At 43.2% G+C, this 18,175-nt stretch overlaps 1 long non-coding RNA gene across 1 annotated transcript; it reads left to right on the plus strand.

Moving 5' to 3' along the window:
• Positions 1-5,583: 5,583 nt before the first annotated feature.
• On the plus strand, positions 5,584-15,406 carry LOC135447153 (uncharacterized). The gene is made up of 3 exons (XR_010440010.1): positions 5,584-5,720; positions 7,825-7,906; positions 13,125-15,406. It is a non-coding gene; the product is annotated as an uncharacterized LOC135447153 (long non-coding RNA).
• The last annotated feature ends 2,769 nt before the right edge of the window (positions 15,407-18,175 follow it).

An 18,175-nucleotide genomic window follows, 5' to 3' on the forward strand; every position in this document is an offset into this window, starting at 1 on the left:
TTAAAGACTATTTTGTTCCACCTCCTGCCATGGGCAGGGACAACTCCCACTATCCCAGGTGCTCCAAGTCCTGTCCAACCTGGCCTTGGGCATTCCAGGGATCCAGGGGCAGCCACAGCTGCTCTGGGCACCCTGTGCCAGGGTTCAGCACCCTCACAGGGATGAATTTCTCTGTATTTCTAACCTAAATTTCCCCTCTTTCAGTTTGAACCCATCACTCATCCTGTCACTGCAGTTCCTGATGAAGAATCCCACTCTGGATTTCCTGCAGCCCCTTCAGACACTGGGAGGTGCTGTGAGGTCTCCACACAACCTTCTCCTCTCCAGACTGAACAATCCCAACTTTCCCAACCCGTTTCCATGAGGAAGATGCTCTCTGGTCCCCTAAGCAACTTCTTGGCTCTCCTCTGGGCTTGATCCAGCAATTCCATGTCCTTCTTATACTGGGGGCACCAGAACTTACAGTGGTGTTAACATTGGTTAACACAACTTACAATGGTGTTAACTGAGTTATCAATCACTTTTTTAATACAATAAACCCGATTTCTGGTCTTTGTTGTCACTTCAACCTATTTTAGCAGTAGTCTTTAAAAAATGCTGTCTTTTATCCTTCCCAGCGCTGCCCAGGGCAGGCTGGACTCAGTGTGCTCCCAGCCAGGTTCAGGTGTTGTGGATCCAGCTGGAGGATCTCCCCCATCAGAGAGGAACGAGAGCCTCAGCTGCCCCTGCTCCCTCGGAAAGCTGTGCCTCGGCAATGCATTCACAGCACTCCACCCCAACAAATGTAACAAACGCAGTGTTTACACGAAATCAACAAGTTTATCACAGTCGGGAGTAGCTGACACCTTCCTGTGAAATACAACTTTCTTTTGGTAACTTTCATCTTCCCGTTCTGGTCTTTTTCACATCTCCTCCTTGCATCTCACCCAAAGCAGCTCTAAGGGAGCAATTCCTACAGACCTGAGCCACAAAACCTCCCATCAAGTTTTGTCCTAAGCATGCCACTCTAAAGACTAACAGGTTAGTGCTGCCACTCTTCATTTCTGCACATTGCCCTTCTCATTTCCAGCTGCATATTGTGTTATTTATTTACTTCTGCTTCCCTGTGAGTGAGGCACAGAGAAGCTGTGGCTGCCCCTGGATCCATGGAAGTGCCCAAGGCCAGGCTGGACATTGGTTTTTGGAGCAGCTGGGATAGTGAAGGTCCTGCCCATGGCAGGGGGTTGGACTGGATGAGCTTTAAGGTCTCTTTCAACCCAATCCATTCTGTCATTTTTTTTTTATTATTTCTGTATAGCTGCCCTTCATCTTCCCATGACCATTTGATATTATATCTAAATCCAAAATATTCCTTTGCTTTATACACCTGTGAACAAACTGTGGAACAAGTGGATAAAAAGTTCAGCTTTCTTTAGCCAAGCCTTAGAATAAACTGTATTAAAAGCAAAGCCTGCTCACCTAAAATGTAACAAAACATCTTTCTGTTGTTCTACACAGGCAAAAAAAAAAAAAAAATCTCATGCTGGTGTGTTCAGACAGCATGTAATACCTGCAAGGCATTGTCATAACTACTACAATTTAGCCACAAAACAGATTTCAATAAATACTGTGGTTATAATTCATATGTAACAAGAGGAAAAGTGTTAAGGGATGAAAAAAATCATACTTTTTGAAAGAGTAGGTGTAAAAAACTAATAGGTGAGGATGAAGACATTTCTTGGCAGCAGGGAAAAAAAAAGCAGGGGGGAACTGCAGGAACAAAAGAAATCTCAGCTGTCACACAGGTGCGGTGCTGAACAGGGACTCTGAGCTACACCAATAGTGCAAAAGGGCAGATGCACTCAAAAAGTAATTCTGCATGTGCAAAGAAGTTGGTGATTCCCTGGTACCTCATGAGAAAATTAATTACTTTTCCATCTCAGTGTAAATACCATGTTAAAACAGTGTAACTCTGCAGTAAATATTATTGGTCAGCAGGACCAAAGATCACCATGGAGAAGCACTCCCAGAAGTGTCCAAGGAGTTCTCTGTCCTACCAGCATGGATTTTTAGGAATTCTGAAAATCCTGGGTAATTCCAGCAGTCTGAATGAACATTTAGGTTATAAATATGCTGTGGTTGCAACCATAGGAAGGTTAGAACAATGGCAGTTCTGAACAAAATAATTTAAGAGAAATTATAGGGGGCTCAACTGATACCTCAGAGCTCTGTAACAAATACTAGGAAGTAAAATAATGAAAGCTGACTTTCTAAAATGATTGTGATTGAATTTCCTTGATATGATTGATACTTCCAATTGGCAGAAATATCTGTCTGCTTGTATAAACTTCTCTGGCATTAGTGCAGTGTTCTGTGGGAGCCTGACAACCAAACAGAACCAATTAAACTGGTGAAGAACTGGTTAAGTGACACCTCAAAAAGAAAAAAGAGCAGCTTTTGAGAAGAACTCATCACAACATAACTCAGATTATCATGGAGATCCCCAAAGGAGAGCCACTACCACAAAACACCTTTTCAATTATTTGTAAGTCTACACCATAAATCATGACATAATTTGCACAAGTATAAATTGATAGAGTGCTACATAACTGAGATAAATCAGTTCCAAAAAGCCATCAGGAGTGTTGGGTATAATCAATCAATGCTAGAAACAAAATGTTATTTAAAAAAGCCACGTACAAAGTTGTAAAGCTGCAATCAGGAAAACTCACGCCTGTCTAGGGAATGATGAACTCTTGTGGAAAGAAACAGCCCTGCAAAGGGTTTGCCACAGTGAGAGTACCCAGAGAAAAGGAGATCAAAATGCAGGGCTGCAAATGAAGGTTTAACATGTAAATGTGATGCAGAAGCAGGAGAGTAACAGCAGAGAGGTAATATTTAAACACACAAAACACTCCTGAGACAAAGCTCTGGTGGGCTGCATCCAGCTCACGTTTTCATAAAAATGCTGAAAAAGTGGATTTGGAAAAAAAAAACAATCCCCAGACACTGAGTTGTGAGGAAAATGCATGCAGTGACAAATTTAAAGAATTTCAGCTCACTTGGTTTTTCAAGTAGAAAAGAGAGGGAATACTGGGTTACAGCAGATAAATACTTCCATGGTAAGAAAATACTTTGAGTTCTTCAGCACAGTGGAGAAAGGCACATCATTAACCAGTGACTGGAAGCTGAAGCCAAATAACTTAATAAACAGCAGATCCTCTACCTCTCACTGTCTTCCGATCAAAATTCCAATTTTTCTGGAAAACATGTTTCAGCCAAATGCAAGTTATTGCATTCAAGAGTAACTGGGTGAAATCCAATTGACTACAACAGTCAGGGGTCAGAGCAGGAGATCTAATTGCTTCCTTTGGCTTCCAAGCCTCAGTCTACAAATACTCCTGGTTTTCAGTGCTTCAAAGGCATTTCAGTAGTACCATGCATGCTCAACATTAATATTAAAAGAGCTCTCAGCAAATCTGCATGAATTACAGTTGTATTTCCATGTAAGGGCTCGAGTGACACTGGAGCTTTCCTGTTGAGGCTTCTGTCACCAGCAGAGCCCATTAATGGAATTACAGCTCCCTTGCACCCAGCTGAGGTAGTGTTTCTGTAAACAAGCATTTACACAATTGAGTGCAGAACTTCACCCTTCATGTCAGTACTTTTTCTCCTCTAGAAAGAATCCCGTTTGACCTGGAGTATGAAAAGGCTGATACAATGCATTGCATCAATCACAGGTAAGAAAGGAAAACCAGCAGCATTGTAATAGCCACAAAGCCAGGAAAATCTGGTGTTCACATCAGCAGCATCCTTTGAGCCTGCCCCTGTTTATGCTCCTCATCCACCTGGCACTCCAAAACACACCAGCACTCACAGCAGTCTTGACAAATCCACCCTTTTTCAGGAGTACATGCCAAGGTAATGTTCAACATACACGTTAGATTTCCAGGCTCACAGAGTTGTGCTGTAGCATCAGCTGCTGTGGTATCTGTCAATTTCTAAAACAACAGGGGAGCTGAAACGTTTCTATCCTGGTGAAGAATGAACTAACTTCAAATTCAGCAAGCAGAAGTTTGAAAAGGCTGGAATTGTCCGAAGCACCGCCTGCAACCAAATCAACGCTCCACAGGAGAGAGCCACAACCACCAAGTGACAGAGAAAAAAGAACCTTAGAAGAAGAACCCAGGCATCACACACAGCCAGCGAGACACCAGGGCGGGCACTCACCCCTCCAACCTCCAGAGAAGGGAGTGCCTGCTAAAACCCGCCGTAAATCCGTATAAAAGTTTCTTTCCCGAAGCCCTGGCACTCGGATATCCCGCCGAGCATCCCCAACGCCACCTCCCAGATGGGCACGGCAGCCAGGCAAGCCTGGCACTCCCCACCACCACCACCGTGGCCGAGCAAAACTTCTCCCACCCCGAGCAGCCCCACAAGGAGACACTTGGGCTGCCGTCGCTTCCCAGCCAGCATCCCCGGGGCTCCTCGCAAAGACAAAGCCACGCTTTAAACTTTCGCTGTTCGCCAGCGGAGCGGCTCCTCTGCCGGGAGCTGGCACCTCTCGGGATGTGCAGCGGGGGCTTGGGAAGAGCCCGGGAGAGGCCTGGAGGGAAGGGATGGGGATGGGGATGGACGAGGTGCCCGCAGCCCCCTCCCCGCTGCCCGCGACCCTTCCCCGCACACAATCGGAGCAGCGGCGACCGCAGAGCGCAGGGACGCACAGGGCGATGGATAAAAGGGAGCAAGGAGCCTCCAACGCCTGAAGAAAGGAGAATAATTTCAAACAATGCCCATCAAAAAAAAAAAAAAAAGACTTAAGATAATACGGAGCCAGGTTTCACCTCGAAGTGATGGCGGGTAAATAGATGAATAAGTGGAACAACACACCTTTGACCCTCTCTTTTCTTCCCTAAATATAATCCCTCTCTTCCCATAATACACGCACCACAAAATGACCATTAAGTCAAATCTATTCTTTACAGGAGGAGGGGAGGATTATCTCTGTGACCGACTCTGTCTCTTTCCCTCTCCCGGTCTTTCACTGCGCGAGAATTGAAATTGCATTAAAAAAAAAAAAAAAAAAGGAAAACCGGAGGGGGGGTGGGGGGAAGGCAAGATTATTATATCTGGAGGGTGCGAAATGTGGGCACGGGGAGAGGGAGCCTGGGGGATGGGGAGGAGTAGAGAAAGGTGGCTAAGGAGAGAAGAAAGGAAAGGAGGACCAGGAAGCGCAGGGAAGGATGAGGGGAAGGCGAGATAAGGGGGAAGGAGGATAAGGAAAGAAGGATGAAAGAAAGGAGGTCGGGAGGAAGGATGAAAGGGAGGAAGGGATGAGGGGAAGAAAGGAGGATGCTTTGCCCTGGCCTCACCTCAGCTCGGTGGGTGGGGGTGGGAGAATCTCTCGCCGCCGCCGCCGCCGCCTCCTCCTCCGCCACCTCCTCCTCCTCCCCAGCAGCGCCGGTCACTGACGGGCCGGGTGTGCGGCGCGGCTCCCTCGCCCGGTCCCCGCCTCCCCGCTCGCCTCGCTCCCTCCTCCCGCCGCCGGCCCGAGCCGCGCTCGCTCGGCTCTGAGCGGAGCCGGGCGCTGCCGCCGCGGCCGCCCCGCCACAGCCACGGGGGGAGGAGGCGGCAGCGCGCCTGCGCCGCCGGGCGCTGCCGACGAGGGAGGGAGGGATGGACCCGCCGCTTTCCCGGCTCCGGGGCCGGCCGTGAGTACGGAGCGGGCACGGCTGCGGCAGGTGGGGGGCTGAGAGCGGGGCACGGGCGCTGCGGGAGCGGGGGACGCGGCCCCGCGGCGGGCGGTGCGGAGCGGGAGGCGCAGGGGCGGCGGGAGGCACGGGAGGGATGGAGAGGCTGTTTACGAGAGCGGGTTGTGACAGCACGAAGGGAATGGGCGCACAGTGAACGAGAGTGCGTTTGGATTAGATAATAGGGAGAAATCCCTCTGTATTAGGGCGGTGAGGCCCTGGCACAGGATGCCCAGGGTAGCTGTGGTTGCGCCATCCCTGGAAGTGCCCAAGGCCGGGTTGGACCGGCTCGGAGCGAGCTGGCGCTGTGGGAGCTGTCCCTGCCCATGGATCGAGATGGGCTCCGGGGTGCCCTTCCAGCCCTAACCACGCCGCGATTCTCTGCAGGCAGCGCCGGCAGCGGGGGCTCTCCGGGCACAGCCGGGTAGCCCGGGCACAGCCCCGGGAGCTGTGGCAGCAGGGCTGGGACGGGGAGCTGGGAGCGTTCTCTGGGTGCGCCCCCGTCATGGGCCCGAGCGCTGCCTCAGGCAGGGGGAAGGAGGAGCGGTGGGGTGTGGATGGACCGTCAGGACTGATGGCAGGAGCCTCGGTTCTCCTGTTCTCTTCAACTGCAGAAACTCTGTGTGTGTCTTTCTTCCTTGGGTGTTCGGCAGCCCTACCTGACAGGAGGGTGTAGGGTCCCAGGGAGCCAGCGACAGGGTGACAGGTCACAGCCTTAAGCTGCTCCAGGGGACGTTCAGGTTGGACTTTAGGAGGGATTTCTTCACAGAAAGGGTGGTTGGACATTGGGGTGGGTTATCCAGAGAGGTGATGGAGTCATTCATCCCTGGAGGTGTTTAAGGAAAGACTGGACATGGCAGTCGGTGATGTTGGGTCAGGGCTGTCCAGGGATGTGATGGAGTCACCATCCCTGGAGATGTTTAAGAAAAGACTGGACGTGGCACTTGGTGATGTTGGATCATTGGTTGGACTCGATAATCTCAGAGGTCTTTTCCAACCTAACTGATTCTATGATTTGCTGACTCTGTGCACCAAACACCAGGGTTTGGTCCTCTCTGCAGAGCTTTGCACTTTCATTTCCCCCTTGCTCATCCTACCAACCTTATTTTTTCTTTTTCGCTACACTGGCAGCACCTTCTGCTGTCTCTCTTGGCCAGAACGTGCTGCCACCATCCTGCTCCAAACCCCAGGGGTGGAGGAAGATCCTTGTGGAGCGTGGGTGTCACCAGGGGATTTTGCCATTCCCATGCAAATCCCACTGACGTTCTGTCGTTCCAGGCATCCTTTGCACCTCTTGTGGCATCCATCTGCTTCCCTGGCTTGTACAGAGAAACTCACAGGCAGCAAGGAGGGGAGGGGGAGGAGTCCTCCCATGCTTTTATACCTTTGCTTGACAGTTTTAGGCTTGCAGGGATCTTGCCAAAACAATTTCCCTGCCTCAGCCTGTATGGGAATGATGCTAGTGGTACAGGTGCCTGATGGGCCTCAAGTAGAGGCAGCAGTTTCCAGTCTTTTTCTTCTCTTTTCCCAAATAAAAATACAGTCAGGATCCTTTAAATATGAATTTAAATGTGACCAGATGCTGCATGGCACATACTTGGTGCAGCCGTGTAGCTGGAAGTAGTCACAGTCAGTAGTGTACAGAAATACTTGGAATTATTATAATTAACATAATTAATTAATATATTCATATATTAATATAATTATATAATATCTATTATATAGTATTATATATAATTATATAAGTTATATATATTATATATTATAATATATAATATAGCCTATATAATAATCATTAATATATTAATATAAATAATATAATTATTATAACAGTGTCAGGGATGAACAGAGACCATGCTAGGCTGACCTCCCCTTCATGATGAGATGCAAATACTTGGTGCAAGGCAAACTGAGGGTTCAGTTTGTGCTTTAATAGGTTTGCAGGTGTCACCAAATTCCTTTCGTAGGTGCTGTTATTGTCCTTCCCACCCTGTTAAATGGAGGTGTGTGATGTTAGGAAACTGTTGCCTACAGACCTTCTGTTTCTTGCCTATATTTTTATAATCCAAATGTTTTGGATTTCTGGTTGTTTTAGGTAGGGGCAGTGCCTTCCTTTGGATCTGGCTGATGCATTGTGAATATTAACGGCAACAAGGAAAGTTCCCAGACAGAACATGGTAAATTACCTACTGCTTTATCACCCTGCATTACTTTGCTAATTGAATGTCAGCGAAATGTTCCTCCAGGCATCTGCCTGAAATGAGCAGGAGCTATAGTGTACATGTAAGACCACAAATAATAAATAAGCATGATTATGAAAAATAGCATTTCTCCCCTTCACCAGTAGCAAGGCTTCAAATGCACGTCTTGTAAATTTGAACCCAAGGACTCATTCGGCTGGTTTTGTATGTTTTTGTTTAAAGTGTGCCAATTTCAGAAATAAATGAGGTTACTTATCTAGTCCAGATTGCTTTTGTGCGAGACAGAAGACATGGATTGCTGGACTGTTGCTATGAAGAAATCCTCTTGCTATGAAGAAATCTGAAGATCTGGAAGAGCTCTATGAACTTACTTTTTTCATGGTCCTGAAGGAAGCTCTGTCATTTCTTTCTTTTTTTTTAAGTTACTAACCGATTTTGGAAATCGCCCTTATTTTTATCATTATCTCAAAGAAAAAGAAGAAAATTTAATTTGATACCACTAAAAACTCTGATGCCACAAAAAGCTTTTTTTACTAAAAACTGAGGTAAGCTGCTGAGCTGCTCAGTGGGTGAATGTAGCTCACACCAGCCAGGGGAGGCAGGTGTCAGCTCCAAACAGATGCTTTTGACTCCGTGGCATCTCCCACTGCCAACAGCTGCAGAAAGAGAAGAAACATCCCCAAACCAGTGGAGATATTGGGGACTTGGACTAGCAAGACAGACAAAAGGACTGTTCTGCTTGAGGGAAATATGCATGGATGCTTTTTTTTTTTGCCTTTTTTTTAGTTCTGTGTCAACTGTGGGACTGCCTGTCAGGATCTGGAACCCATTATTAGGTGGGTTTTGTGCAAGATGAACCCTCTGCCTGTGCCCATTGACCTCCTGTAGGTGAATCAGTCCTTGGCTATGGAAAAGGCCATCAGGGAAGGAGTGGGATCGTGGATGGAACTCTGTAAGGACAGAGGGACCATCCAGAAGGAGGATGCACAGGAGAATTCCTGTTGTCTTGTGAGCTCTGGGGACACTTCACAGGATAAACATTGGGGTTCTCTGAGTGCATTCCTCTTGGAAGAACTCAAAGCTGCGTGGTCCTTGGGATAACAAGGAAAGGAAGTCAAGGAAAGGTTAATTTCTCTGCTCAAGGAACTGCTTTGGTAATTGTGGCTTTACAGGCAGATCGTTGGCTCCAAGGGTATCTATCACACAGCAAATTCCAGCACACGGCAGTCTGGTTTTCAAATGTTAATCTATAGCTTGCTGATGTCAGACAGATCTGAACTTGACTTTCTAAATCATCTTTTTTTCCCCATTTTTTTTTCTTGAATAACATCATTAGAAAGGAGGGACCTTGACATGATACAGTGTAGTATAAACAATTTTCTTCTGCCTACCATTAAAATCCAGCAAATACAGATTTTCTCCATAAAATTACATGTGGTGTGTGTTCTCTGACAAAGTTACTTTGATAGTGAAGACAACGGCCTAAAACTTTTATCTTTTCCAGCATACAGGAAGGATTTACATTGAGGTTCGGTCTAAAATTAAACTGAGCATGTTTATAAATATAATCACAATATTATTTCTTCATGCTAATTCTAGCTTTTTGTCTTTTTTTTAATGTAACCATCAGTTTATCACTTTTTTCCCTCACAATTCTCTTACCTGCGCATTTTGCTTTTGCTGTAGTATCTGTCACATAATTTATCTCTTTTTTTCCTCTGTTTTCTTGTATTTCCCTTGCTTCTAAGTACTGTACAATACCATCTTCTTCAGTTAGACTAAATATTTGACATGTTTTCAGTCTTACAATAGCTTAGTCTGCTTCTTGAAGTATTACAAACTGTGTTTTTATCTCTACATTTCACTCTTGTGAGAGTACCATAGCAGGAATTTTCCCCCTTTCCCCAGCATGAAGTCTCAGCATTGTGTCTGTGTACACACAAACAAACCCTCCACAACTTTTACTCATCTTTTCTGTTGTAGAACTTTCTTCTACACCAAGAGAGATCATTGCTGAAAACCATTTTGATTGCTTCCTTCAAGAACTTTATGGAGTTCTTACATCTTCTGTGATTATCTCAATACCTCTGTGTCTAAATGGGCTTTTTAAACCACCTGATCCTGAATGCATTTTCCTATTTGAGGAACATTCGTGCTTTAGTGAAAAAGAGAATTTTGGAGAACAGGGAAACTAAGACTAGTGAGGGCTTTTAAGGGAAATAATCGTTTAAATGATATCTAAGTGAGAGAAATTGAGAAGGATTTATCTCACAGGCAATTCAGACAGACTGAAAGCTGCAGGTGGAGCTTGGAATACTTGAAGCTTCTTTTAGGCCCAGTGATGTTTAATGACAAACTCACTTGTTGCTTTAATTTAGATAATTGGCTACCTGTGCTGAAGGGAGGTTGTCAGCAGCTCCCAAAAGGTCTTTCAGTGCCTTGTGTAATAAAACATTTTGTTTTGGACTTGACTGAGTGGACATAAATAACCAGGGATTGACTAACATCGCTCGCTGTCCCTGAACACATTTGAGTATCTGAATTTCAGTTTGGGTGTGTCATTTTTGACAATGTATTGCTCAAGTAAATGTGTCAAAAATATTTCCTGCACTGAATATTTCCCACTGTGCTGGGTGTTCCATGAGCAGCACAGTGAAGCCTTCCCAGCCTGCACGATATTTAAATTGGGTATTTCATGGAGAGTCACTTTTCACTGTCACATTTTCTGGAAAAATCCCTTTGCCAGGATTTCTCTCCTGAGAAGCCTCAGAGAAAAAGGAAAACAATATTATCTCATTTGCTTCTCCTGTGTTTTGCTGCCTTGGAATGTGGTTGTTTATCCAACATGTGAATTGTTTTGACTTAATGACCAATCACAGTCCAGCTGTGTCGGGACTCCGGCGAGAGTCGCAAGTTTTTATTATTATCTTGCTAAGCCTTCTGTAAGTATCCATTCTCTATTCTTTAGTATAGTTTAGTATAGTATTCTTTAATATAATATAATATCATAAAATAATAAATTAGCCTTCTAAGAACATGGAGTCAGATTCATCTTTCCTCCCCACAATGGGGGACCCCAAAACACCACAGTCACTTGCAATTGGGCTGTGACACAGAGGCCTCTGCCACCCCTTGCTCTGGCTCAAAAGCAGCTGCCAGGCAGAGCATCCAGGGCTTTGCCTGCCTCAGACCCCTGAAGAGACTTGCAGGCAAGCAGCAGATGCAGTTTGTTTGGATAAAAACCCCACTGGGGGTCTGTCTGTTAATGCCAGAGAGGATGGGGCTGATACCTTCGCTGCTTTCAGAAAGCTGGATTTAAAAATTCAGAAGAAACACAGAGAGTACACCTGCTGTTTGCTGGTGTTGGACTTAGATCAATGCCCACCATAGCAGGTTGTTAAAAGGCCTTTTCCTTAAATAGTTTCTTCTGAAAACCATAGGAACAGGCTTTAAATTTTGTTGAAATTTTTCCTTTGAACTTCAGTTGATGCCACCAGTTATCAGAGCAGGGGGTTGTGTGTTAGTGGAGATCATCTGTCACCTTTAATTGCAAGGACACTTTGCAGTAGATTCATTGGGTGTCTGTATTTCAAAGGAGGATAGAGAAAGAAGGGTTTAGAAGTTTTGCATATGTTCAGAGACTGTGATAAAAAATTTGGAATATTCAGTTCAAATGCCATAACTCCTTTTTCTCACATTTATAAAATGAATATATTTCTGTCTCAAAGACTGAGACTCAGTGAAATGTATCTTCTCTGCTCTTCTTCAACAACTAACTTGACTTCTTTAAAGCTGCCTCCATTTCTCTTACCTCAAACTTTCTTAATTGTACATATATGAGAAAAAATCATTTTCTCTCTCTCCTCCGAACTCTTCTTTCCTGCAAACCCCTTGTTCAGACAAGCAGCTCTTAGGCAGAGAGTTCTGTTTCCCACATTGACCCCCACCTTGGAGCTGTTTGTCTCCCATCTGTTGTTTGTAAACACTTCATGCCTCGTGCTGCTGATGTTGTTAGCTCCTTGGAAAACAACTTCTATTTTCTTATGTTTGCACACTGCATCAAAACAACAGGAAATCTGTCCATGCCTGGGGAGCCCACGCAACGCCAGGATCAGTTTTTTTTCTTGCTGGGGATCTCAATTAAGGAAACTTGTCAGAGGTAAACAGTGATGATGCAAGCTGTAATTCAGTGTGGTTCGTCTGTGCACAGAATTTGTGTTCTGGGAGTCCTGGCCAGGAGGAAGAGCAAGGAGAGGGAGACACCAGGGGAGGAAGGAGCTGGGCTGAGTGTGTGAGAGAAGGGACAGGAGGTGGCAGAGGAACGAGGCAGAGGGTGAACGGATTAAGAACTGCAGGATGGATTTTTGGCTCATGCCTTTGCAGAACTAGTTAGAAGTTGTCTTCTGGAACTTCCCTGTCCCTAGAATCCCTTTCTTTTCCCAGCCAAAGAAAAGCATAGGGAGAAGGATTAATATCCAGATCTTAATTTAACTGTCACAAATTAAGATTGACTTCAGAACTGTCAGTCTGAGGGGCAGAGGGGTTTCTGTGCTGCCATGGCTGCACATCCAGGTCAGGATGTCCAGTTCTGCTCTTGAAGAAATCAGCCAATGGATTTGCTTCACTGCAGGGAAGTTACTGCCCTCAAACCTTCTGCTTTTTCCACTATTACATCTTGTTGTGCTTTCTACACACAGGTGGGATGGAGAGCTGTCCAGTACTTGCTCATCACAGGGAAAATGACTGGATTCCTCAGAGTCCCAGTACTGTTTTTCCATGTCCTGATTATTGGGCTAAACTTTGATCCTTTCTCAGGCCTTGTTATACAATCTCCTGTTGCCTTTAGGAGATTTATAGAGGCAACAGATTTATATAAATCTCTATAAATTAGATTTATATAATGTTGCGTGTTGGTAGTCTAGAACAAGAAACTTGGGTTTAAAAACTTTTCCTCTTGTTTATAGTTTCTGTTTGCTCTACATTAATGGTTCTCTGTGCTTGAAAAGGGTTAAAGCAGATGGTTGTGATATATTGTTTCCTAATGAGAAGAAATGCAATCAAATGTATTTTCCATCTTTTGAGCACAAAGCAATGACCAAGATTTGTTTTACTTACAATAACATTTACAGGAATTATTTCCCATGTCTTAATGAATGTAAAGACCTTTCTAATTCCTTTTTTTTTCTCTTGACAGAAGCCCAAGACAATGCATCCTTCCAGTAACTCCTGTAAAAATGCACAAGAGACCTTGAACAGAAACATGGCCTGAAGAAAGTTAATGAAGTTGTTAATAGTCTGTGTCACAAATGAGAAGACTGTGGATGGTTCTGGTTTCTTCCTTCAGGCCTTGATGAGTCATGAATATGATAGAAAGCTAATTTTTCTAATGGAGCAGGTTCTGTGAGTAAAAGAAGAGGAAAAATCAAGGAAAAACCTAAAATACAGACATCTGGTGACAAGAGCTACTACTGGTGGTGACCAGTGTGTTGTAAGCTGGAATTTTCATGAATCTTAATGGATGTTTTGACCTAATTTACAGAGTCTTCCTTGTTAATTAACTTTTTAGAAAGGTCAAACCGTTTTTTTCCACAAAAGGTCATGTATTTCAACTAAGAAATCTTTTTTCATCTACAGAACAATACAGCAACACAAAATTCAGGTGTTTTTCATTCTGAACATATCAATGGATCATGAGCAATATGCATGGACTATTTAACACCCCTTTGCCCTATCCTCATTAAATAATTCCTTTTTGTGTTTGTGTGTGTGAGTGATCCCAGGGTTATGCATTTATCCTGCAGCAGGCTCATCCTCTGGAGCCTGGAGATGAAGGAAAATGACATTCCAAAAACCCACATGGACCTGAGAAGTGTGAGAAGAATGCTCCTTGTAAAACAAGGGTGCCACATTTAGATAAAAACCTCAATTTCAGTATCAGAAATGCTGTGAGCATTTCAGTTCATTGAAATGTTCATTGAATTATGCAGCTTTATTGCTTCTGAAAGTGCTTGTACCTCTTGGTCAGGTCAAGTGGTACCTGAGGGCTCACAGGCCTTACAATAAAGCACACTGTCTTGGTTTGGAAAGCCAGGTGTGTGCTAAGGAAGGCAGGGCCCTCCCCTGAATTGGAGAAAATCAACCCCTCACCCCCCAAATTGCTATAAATCATAAATTAAGGGACTCTCAGGCAGCAAAAGTTATGGGAGTAGGAATAACAGTTCTTTAATAGGGAAGAAAGAAAAAGGATAAAATAAACAATGCAGTACACCAGAACAACACTGACAGAGTCAGAACCCAACCTGACACCCTGTGGGTCAGGCTGTTGGTGGCAGTGCCATTGGAATTGGGGCTCAGCCCTCCTGCAGTGTCAGGGGTGGTTCTGCTGGAGCAGGATCCTGTAGAGAAGGATGGATTCTTCCTCTGAAGATCCAGTGGAAGGAGAGGCAGCTGCTGTTCCTCTGGGGAATCCAGTGGAAAAGCCATGCTGGTGTTCCAGAATCTCCAGATTATATCCAGGTAGGAATGCTTGGCTCCTCCCTCTGGGCTCACATCTCCCAGTGGGATGCTGCAGTTCTTATCAGCCATGCAGTGACATTCAATAGCTGTTATCAGCTGATGTCCCCTCCTGAGGGAGGTGTGATTGTGGTCACTCAGAGAGAGATAAGGCAAACTGCCCACTTGACAAAAGACAATCTGCCATACAGATGGTAATGGAAAACATCTTGCATTGCAATCTGGAGCACACACCTAAAACAGGAATGGCACTGCTGGAATATTGAGATTTTCAAATCATTCTTCCTATTTAAGTAACAGCTGAATGAACTGCCCCTTAAAAAAGCCCCATAAAACCTAAAGAAAGAAATCAGAAAAGGCTTTTTTATTGAGTTGGTGAACCTGCTCAGAAATACTGAAGGGACACAGAAAACCAGTGTGGTCACAGGACTTGCACTAATGTGGAGAGAAAAAACTGCCAATATCCTAATTGGAGAATTTCTCTGATGGGAAACTAGGATCCATTCCACTTCATGATTTCTTCATGCAAACCACATAAAATATTTTATAAAACCTGAGTGATTTCCATAACAGAATTTTGGCAATTTAAAGCAAAACATTTTGCTGTGACAGTTCCTACAAATCTTTTAGCTATGTTTTGTATTATAAATATGTCAAAATGAAGCCATTTCTGTCCAAACAAAAATTTTCCAGGCTTTTAAAAAATATTTTTTATTTGCCACAGTTAAGATGAAGACTGATTTCAAATGCTGTAACTTAGATCTGCATAACCATAAACCCACAAGGACATAGCTTTAGTCTTATAAATAAGTAATGTCATTAGATACAGTATTCTTATTTTAATTGACTCTGTTTGCTACTCTGTATAACAGTGATTGAAAAATAAAAGTCATTTAACATTGGTGAAACCTTTTCTAGTGGTTTCTGAACTGGAAGTCCACAAGCACCAGCCATTGGCAAAAATGTTATTGATTTTGGGGTTTGTTTCAGTAGTGAAATTTAAGTGGATACAGGGAATTTCATCTGTCCTTTGTAAATAAGAATCAGGTGAAATCTCAAAGACATAAAAATAGCACAGATTTATCATGCAGATATCATTGATGAAACCCCACATAAGGAATTCATTTCATTTTCTGCAGGTGGACCACTGTAAATAATAAAGTGTCTTTTTGGGGGATATTTTAAGATAAGTTGGCAGTTCAGTCTTTTCCTTCAGAGGTATTCAAAGAACTGGGTATTTTCAGATTTGGGATTTTTTACATCAGGAGAAAAGATGTTTAAGTTGGAAAAGGAATTGGCAAAGATAGAATTTATTTGTGTGAGGCAATTCAGCTGCTGAATTGCAATTCAAGCAATTTCTTAAATTTAAATTCATATATATTCCTCCCTTAAATTAACCCAGATGTGTCCTATACATGAGTTAAGCATGGGTTTAATCACAGATGATCAACTGATGGCATCTCCTCAGAGGGGCTGACGTGTTCCTTTTGCTGCAGTCTCTCAAAAAGTGATTCAAGAACTACAACATGGCATCAATAAATACTTGAATTTTGTCAGGAAAGTAGAAATCATTTGATTAGTGGCAGTTTATTTTCTGGTGATGTGAAGTTGCTGAGAAAAAAGGAAAAGCGAACATCCCAGAGCGAGAAACAAGCAGAAACCACACTGAAATAAAAGCAACAGAGGATGGAATATTCTGAAAAAGCATCTGGAAAAGAGCTGATTTAAGATCAAGGAGAGGAGGAACTGCAGGAGCCAGTGGTACCTACATTTTTTCAGCACATGGTGAAAGGCTTTATGCTCAAAGAAATAGAACACAGACTTTTCTCTTGGTCTTTTCTAGCCCAAGCCATGGAGCTGTCTCAGTTACATAAAGCAGTTGGGAATGGAAGAGAAAGGTGCTCAGCAGAACTGTGATGAGATGTCACAGAGCCCTGTGAAAAGTGATTCTAATCATGAAATTTTAGGAAAAAACTCCTGGTTTGTTGGTTTTTTATATATTCAAGCTCTAGCTAACTTCACTCTTCCCTTCCACCCACACACACTGACATTAATACAACTTTGGCAATTGAGTTGAAGGACCAAGATACACATATTTTATGCTTTTATTTTAATGCTTCAATGTTTTTTTTTTCCCTTAGCAGGTTATAAATGCATATGGGTTTGGGAGAGTTTGGAGTGATAGGGAGCAAAATGGAAAGTGCTTCTGGGAAATTGCTTATTTATATAAAGCTGATGAGAAAACAAGTGTTTTATGGGGAGCCCTGACTCTCTTAAAGGATATTTGGCTCGAGATCAGGGTACTTGCTGGAGCACAAATTTAGGTGTGGCTGTTATTGCACTGCTTTGTGCTGGGAGTGGAAAAACAACATGTATCAGGTGCTTTTTATTATATTTTTATTATTTTATATATATATATAGCATATTTATTATAGATATATTCTATTTAATGTATATAATATATAAGTTATATATATTATTTAATATATATTATTTATTACATATATTTATTATATTTATATATTATTTTCTCTAAATGCCAGCATGTCCTGGTAGTATACAGACTGATTCTGTGTCCAGATTTCTCCTGTCACTGTGCTATCAGACAATCAGCTGGGCTCTAGACATGGAAAATACATTTAAAACTGGGAGTCAGCTTGTGTAGCACAACTCCTTTCAAGGCCCAACAGGTGTAAATGTACCAGGAAAAAAGACAAGAGTGCTAAGAACATCAGTAACTGCTGCACTAGGTGTGATCACATGTGAGGGAGCAGGGTCATAGAAATCATAAGAGCAAATGACAAAACAAAGATGTTTCAGAAGATGTGGAAAGAATCAACAAAAAAAAGCGAAATTTACCATTTAGTCTCTGATTTTCTGAAGGTGAGTGGCCAATAAAAGGCATCCCACAAGGTGCTCAACTCTGTTACTGGTAATATCTCAATTTATCCAACAGTAAAATGCTGTCAGAGTACTTCAAACCTGTGATTTATTTGATACTGTAAATGCTTTTAAAATCTTGCTAATGATTTAAGAAAAAGTCATAGAAACAAGAAGGAAAAATGAGCATTATCTAAAGTCAGTGTGGGTGTGGTACCCTGACCCATTTAGACTATTAAGAAATATGCTGCATTAAAGTATTGAATATATTTTTCATTATGTATTGAGTGGCCAAAAATATCTTAAGAGCCTTTTAAGGTAATGTATAATAACATCTCTTCCCCAAAAGTGGGTCAAGGCTTACGTAGTCTGCATTTCCAATGTGGGTCCCTCCTAAAAGGAAAATCCCAAAGGTACAGGAGGAGCTAACACAGCAAAAGGGTCCAAATCCTGTATTCTGTGATATCCTTTGACCTTGGTCTGCCCAAACTCAGAGCAACAGCTACAGGATGTGGTCTAATATATATTAATGGCAAATTATCTTGAAATATTTTTCTTTGGTGCTGCAGAAGTGCAATAATTTGATGATTTTGTGTACTGGCTCTTTTTTTTTTTTTTGCCTCCTGATAAAAACTCCCCGTTTCCCATTAAAAGAGCAAGAGGAGGTGAGAGGAGGGAGGCTCCAGGTTACTGCCCACAGCACAGGGTGGTGTAAGAATAAAGGAGTAACATTCTCTGAATGTGACATTACAAAGCACCTAATGGGATTAACAGGGGTGAAAAGAGTGAGCACAAGCTGCCTCAAGATCTTCCACTTGCTCAGTTAAAACCTTAATTCTTGTGCCTGTTATT

The sequence above is a fragment of the Zonotrichia leucophrys genome, chromosome 4, assembly GCF_028769735.1.
Source record: "Zonotrichia leucophrys gambelii isolate GWCS_2022_RI chromosome 4, RI_Zleu_2.0, whole genome shotgun sequence".
NCBI lineage: Eukaryota > Metazoa > Chordata > Aves > Passeriformes > Passerellidae > Zonotrichia > Zonotrichia leucophrys.